This window comes from Otolemur garnettii, unplaced genomic scaffold (genome assembly GCF_000181295.1).
Source record: "Otolemur garnettii isolate 467f Iridium unplaced genomic scaffold, OtoGar3 scaffold00031, whole genome shotgun sequence".
NCBI classification, from domain to species: Eukaryota; Metazoa; Chordata; class Mammalia; order Primates; family Galagidae; genus Otolemur; species Otolemur garnettii.
Genome location: NW_003852426.1, coordinates 7,280,403 through 7,285,742, shown reverse-complemented (window position 1 = coordinate 7,285,742; position 5,340 = coordinate 7,280,403). Strand labels below are relative to the sequence as shown.

The window sequence follows — 5,340 nt, the reverse complement described above, 5'->3', positions numbered from 1 at the left end:
GTACTATTGTGACAGACATTATTGGCTAGATCGCCTAAGATCTATTCCCAGCCCCTGTCTTCCTGGCTGCCTCCATTACAAAGCAAAATATGGGGGGAGGGGTGATACTTGCTTTCCCAGGAAAATAACACAGTTGTGCCAGTGAGACTCTGAAAATATACTGGAGTCTTCAGAGAAAGCTTTTTCTCAGGAAAGGAAAGACACAGCTGGTGATGCCCCTTCATCCATTTTGAATGTACACATGATGCGTGGAGCTGGGGCTGCCAACTTGTATAATGTCAGGGAGAGAAAAGCCAGAAGAATTAGGGAAGATAACCCTGACATCGCTGAGCCATACACCGCCACAGTTCTTTATATGTGAGGGAAAAAAGCCATATTGATTAAGCAACTGCAAATCCAGTTATCGTTACTTGAAAGGAAATGCATTTCTAAATGATATAATTCCTGATGAGTATCAGTTCTTTTTTTCTCAAATGTTAACATTTTATTTGCACACTTAAAGTTGTACATAGAAACTTGCAACACAGTTCCGTAAAACTGAAAGAACTGTCAGGGAAAAGGGAGGGTGTTATCTTTTTTTGATTGGTCATTAAGGAAGTCTAGTAAAAAGCCTAAAAAATTAAAGAGCATTTTCATTTATAAATTTTATAAATATAAGACAAATTCAGAAGTTACTCTGAATGGAATAAATATCTAATTAATAAATTCAGACTTAATACTATCAGCTAGTGTCAAGAGTATCAGTTCTTTTTGCCTTTTTACTCAACATTTGTTTGTTTGTTTTGAGGTTGAGTCTCACTTTGTAGCCCTCGGTACAAAGCCTGTGGCGTCATTGCTCACTGCAACCTCAAACTCTTGGGTTCAAGTGAATCTCTTGCCTCAGCCTCCCAAGTAGCTGGGACTACCACCACAACATCTGGCTATTTTTAGAGACAGAGTCTCTCTCTGGCTCAGGCTGGTCTCCTGAGGTCAGGTGGTCCACCCACCTTGGCCTTCCAGAGCGCTAGGATTACATGCATGAGCCACCACACCCAGCCCAACATTTTCTTTGGTATTTTGTGAGAATTTTAAAGGGTGAGATTCTACCTGCAGTTTGGTGAGTCTGTGGCTGTAATCCCTAGTGACTTAGATGAAGTGACTTTATCATACAGTCTATACAATGTATAAAATAAAGCAATATTACTTTTCTGATATTATGTTTTTATTTTCAGAAGTCTTTGGACAAGAGTAACACGAGAATATTGCATTGGTCAGAGTTTTTAAGTGTAAATCACAGAAACTAACTATGACCAATTTTTGCAGAAAAGGGCTTTATTAAAAGGATATTGAAAAAGGAAATAAAGGATATTAAGTTGTACCCAGATTGCTGGGGACAGCCAGAGAGCCAGGCTTAGTGGCAAAGACATCAAGAAAAAGGCCTGATAACACACTGATGACTTGGTTTGATGAAGGAATCTGGGCCCAGATCTTGATGCTGACAATAGATGCTGTGTGTGCTGCCACCTAATCCGTGGCCACATCAGCTTCTAGAAACTGTGTGAAACAGTCTCCATCTTCATCAGAATGGATTCAGAGTGATCTTTCAGGGCCTGGACTAGGGTGAGTTGAGCAGGTGAGCAGCTTGCCTTGGGTTCAAGATTTAAGAGGGCAGCACAGAACTCACTAATCAAGATAAAGAATATTCTAGTGCAATGTTTTAAAAAAATGAAAATTAATGCAAAAAATCCATTATGAAGAAAGTATCAAAATTTAAAATAAAGGCAGGATCTGACAACACCAGGAATAGAGTGAGGCAAATACAGGTCAGATCATCCTAGTTTCCAATTCACAGTCTGGGGTGGGTGTAAATGATAGGTGGCACCTACATTTTGTACCCTAGCTGCAAGGGAGTCTAGGACCAAGGACATTTGGAATTTTCAGTTTTGGTAGTAGGAAATGGGAAACATATTGAAGGGGTTCAGGTGCATCGGTGTCCAAAAAGAATGACCAATGTCTATGAGTCTTGGTAAAATGTTTTCTTTTGGGTTCACAGAGAGAGCAGCATATTCTGGCTTGATTATTTTGGCTACCCATCTGGCCTCACCCAGGCCTCCTCACCTGCCCGAGGCTAGTGCTTATGAGAGTTGGGGTACAGATAAATTAAAACAGGAATACAGAGAACAGAGTGAAATTCCTCTTCTGAAACTGGGAAGGCTCCAAGAGGAAGATAAAGTTTAAGCAGGGCTTTAGAGGAAGGAAATGGGAAGGGAAAAAGAACATTGGATTTATAGTCTGGAAGTGAGATTCCCTGCTTGGCTAGTTGGCTTAGTAGCTCTGCTCAGGCAGGTCATTTAGATTCTCTGAGTGTAGTTACTTTATCTGTAAAACCTTATCTGATGTGACATATCAAAGAGTTGTAGCAAGAGTGAAAAGAGCAAAAACTATTTGCAAATTGTAAAGTACTATGCAAACAACTTGGACTATTATTAAGAGGTTAGGATGGGTAGGACTTTGACAAAAGGCACTGGGAGAGAAGGGCAGTGAGAATGAAAGGTGAAGTGATTTTTGTTTCAGGCTAGAAAAAAGGAAACTGGGCTCTGAGGATAAAAGCAGTTAAGAAAGGCTAGTTTGGGGGGCAGCACCTGTGGCTCAAAGGAGTAGGGTGCCAGCCCCATATGCTGGAGGTGGTGGATTCAAACCTGGCCCTGGCCAAAAACTGTAATAAAAAAGAAAGGCCAGTTTTTTCAGACCATAAAGGAAACAAAGCCATGGATCCCAAGTTTGTTTGTTTTTTTGTAGAGACAGAGTCTCACTTTTTCGCCCTTGGTAGGGTGCAGCAGAGTCGCTCCAGCAGCCTCCAACTCCTGGGCTTAGGCAATTCTTCTGCCTCAGCCTCCCAAAGTAGCTGGGACTACAGGCGCCCGCCACAACGCCGGGCTATTTTTTGTTGCAGTTTGGCCGGGGCTGGGTTTGAACCCGCCACCCTCGGTATATGGGGCCGCAGCCCTATTCACTGAGCCACAGGCACCTCCTGGATTCCAAGTTTTAAGGATAAAACCAAGTCCTATAGTCTCACCATAATCATAGGAGAGCAGAAAGCATGGCCACCATAGCACCAATCACAAAACACCTGAATGAAAGATTAGAGGCACATGCTCCTTTTGCTCCCTAGATGGTATCTTTGAAGGCAAGCAGAGACCACGTCTTTTTTTTTTTTTTTGGCCAGGGACTGGGTTTGAACCTGCCACCTCCAGTATATGGGGCTGGTGCCCTACCCCTTTGAGCTACAGGCCCCACCCCTAGAGACCAGGTCTTACTCATCTTTTTTTTCCAGAAGGCTGATACATTCTAGTTGAGGGCATTGTGCTCCACTCCCAAGGAAGTCAACTTGGGACCTCTTGACCCCAAGAGGTGCTACAGACTAAGCAGTTAGTTAGCTTTGAAAAGTAAATTCTGTGCACACTGGTTGTCCTCTGGGTAGCTGCGCCAATCTGAACTCACTTTATCTCAGGTAAGGTGTTTTAATCCTTACTTTAAGGAAGCATAGGTGAGACTAAGGGCTCCAGCAGACCTATTCTAAAAAGGTTGAAAATCAAGGATGGGGACACTACACAGGTGAAAAAATTTCATAGAATTACATATACACACATGTACACGAACGATGCCAAAATGTTTAAATTCGAGTATGATCTGTAATCAAGTTAACTGTATTGATCTAGTTGATTATATTGTGCCAACCTCAATTTCCTGGTTTTGAGAATGTTGCACCTTATGTAAGATGTTGAGGAAAGCTGGGTAGGTGACAAGTACACGGGACCTCTAGGTACTAATTCTGCAACTTCTTGTGAGTCTGTAATGATTTCAAAGTGAAAAGTAAGAATCCCCTCAAAATACAAGGGGAACTCCCCCCACCCCGCAGACAGCCCATGCACTATACATCTGGCCTGGAGGCAGGGGGCAGGGTGTGTGTGTGTGGATGAGGAGGGTAGGGGGCGTGTGTGGGGTATGTGCAGTAGTAGAGCCGGGGGTCGGGGGGGGCCGGGGGGGCGGGTAGAGGTGATAGAGCGAGGCCGGGCAGGGCCACGCACGCGCAGTCCTGCAATCCCGGCCTCGCCGGAAAGTCGCGCACGCGCAGTCTTGGCCCTATACTGCCGCGCCAACCCCTCTCAGAGGTTGGGGGACCCGGCTGCCTTGGCCCCTCTGCGGTGCCGTCTTTTCCGGCAGTTGGGGCGCTTCCTGTTGTCTTGACCTGCTACCGCTCCTCGGCCACTATCTCAGATCCCCTTACGCCTTCCCTCGTCTCCGGCTAGTCCGTCGCCGCCTCTGGGGTTTCTCCTGTCTGCACGCCGAGACTGCTGGCCGGTCGGGGGGCTTCTGCGGCCGTCTGCCGCCCCCAGCCCTGCCTCCCCTGGTGCTCTGGTGAGTTTCTCCATGTCCCCGTCTTCGCAGCATCCCAGGCTTTTCCCTTCCTCTCCTTCCCCGGATTCCTGGGCTCTCTCCTTCCCGCCAGCGCTCTCTTTCTAGCCCTGTCCTCTCAGCCCCTCGGCCCCTCTCCTCTGCGTCCTATCAGTCTGCCTCTTCCTCCGTCTCCAGAGGCTTTTTGTTGGCACTCCACATTTTCCCAGTCCCGGGTTCTCCACCCTGTCCTTTCTCTTTCTCCTTGGGGCGGGGAGCCAGCCTCTCCTCTCCTTTCCATGTTGCCAGCTTTGTCTGCTCGCTGCCACCAGGCAGTCCCCTCGGAGATCTGGCTCATCACCGATTTTCACCTGCTTTTCCTTTTTCTGGAGTCTAAGAACCTGAGAGCCGTTGTCTGAGGCAGAGATGTCGAAAGCCCACCTTGGGGTGTGGTACCTTTGAGTCTGCTTCCTTCCCTATAGTTAGTTGTAGGATACTGGGCTTCAGATAATATTAAAATCACAGGAAAATCCAGGGAAGACTCTTAAGAAGAGAATGGAAAAGGAACAGTCAGATGAAAGGAAAATGTCGATAAGGACTGAGAGGGAAGTCTGTGTCAGAAAGTGTGCAGAACGGCTAGCAGAGACGCTAGGTCTCTCAGTTCACTCTGAGATGATTAAAAGACACGAAGAGAAACTGTTTTTGTAATGCACTGAGGAAGGCTGGAGTGAAGTAGACTCTATTCTTCCTTTGCCTTTCATTGCACCTTGACCCTGAATTAGACAGGCAGTAGGTATGATTTCCCTAAACATAAAACCACCACCACCACAATAACAGGTTCCCCTCCCCGCCTTAAACATTAGATAACAGCTTCCTTATGAGAGGGTGAGAACTCAGTTCTCCTGTTCTGGATAGAAAACCATTTCATGTTCCAACCCTATCTCTTTTTTTTTTTTTTTTTTTTGA

The 5,340-nt window shown here is 45.9% G+C and overlaps 1 protein-coding gene across 1 annotated transcript in view; it reads left to right on the top strand.

The window, feature by feature from the left end:
- Positions 1-4,069: 4,069 nt before the first annotated feature.
- Positions 4,070-5,340, top strand: part of STK38 (serine/threonine kinase 38) — a 50,185-nt gene continuing 48,914 nt past the window's right edge. Inside the window, exon 1 of the mRNA XM_003789146.2 lies at positions 4,070-4,398. The gene's annotated coding sequence lies outside the window, so the exon portion shown is untranslated. The remainder of the gene's footprint in view (positions 4,399-5,340) is intronic.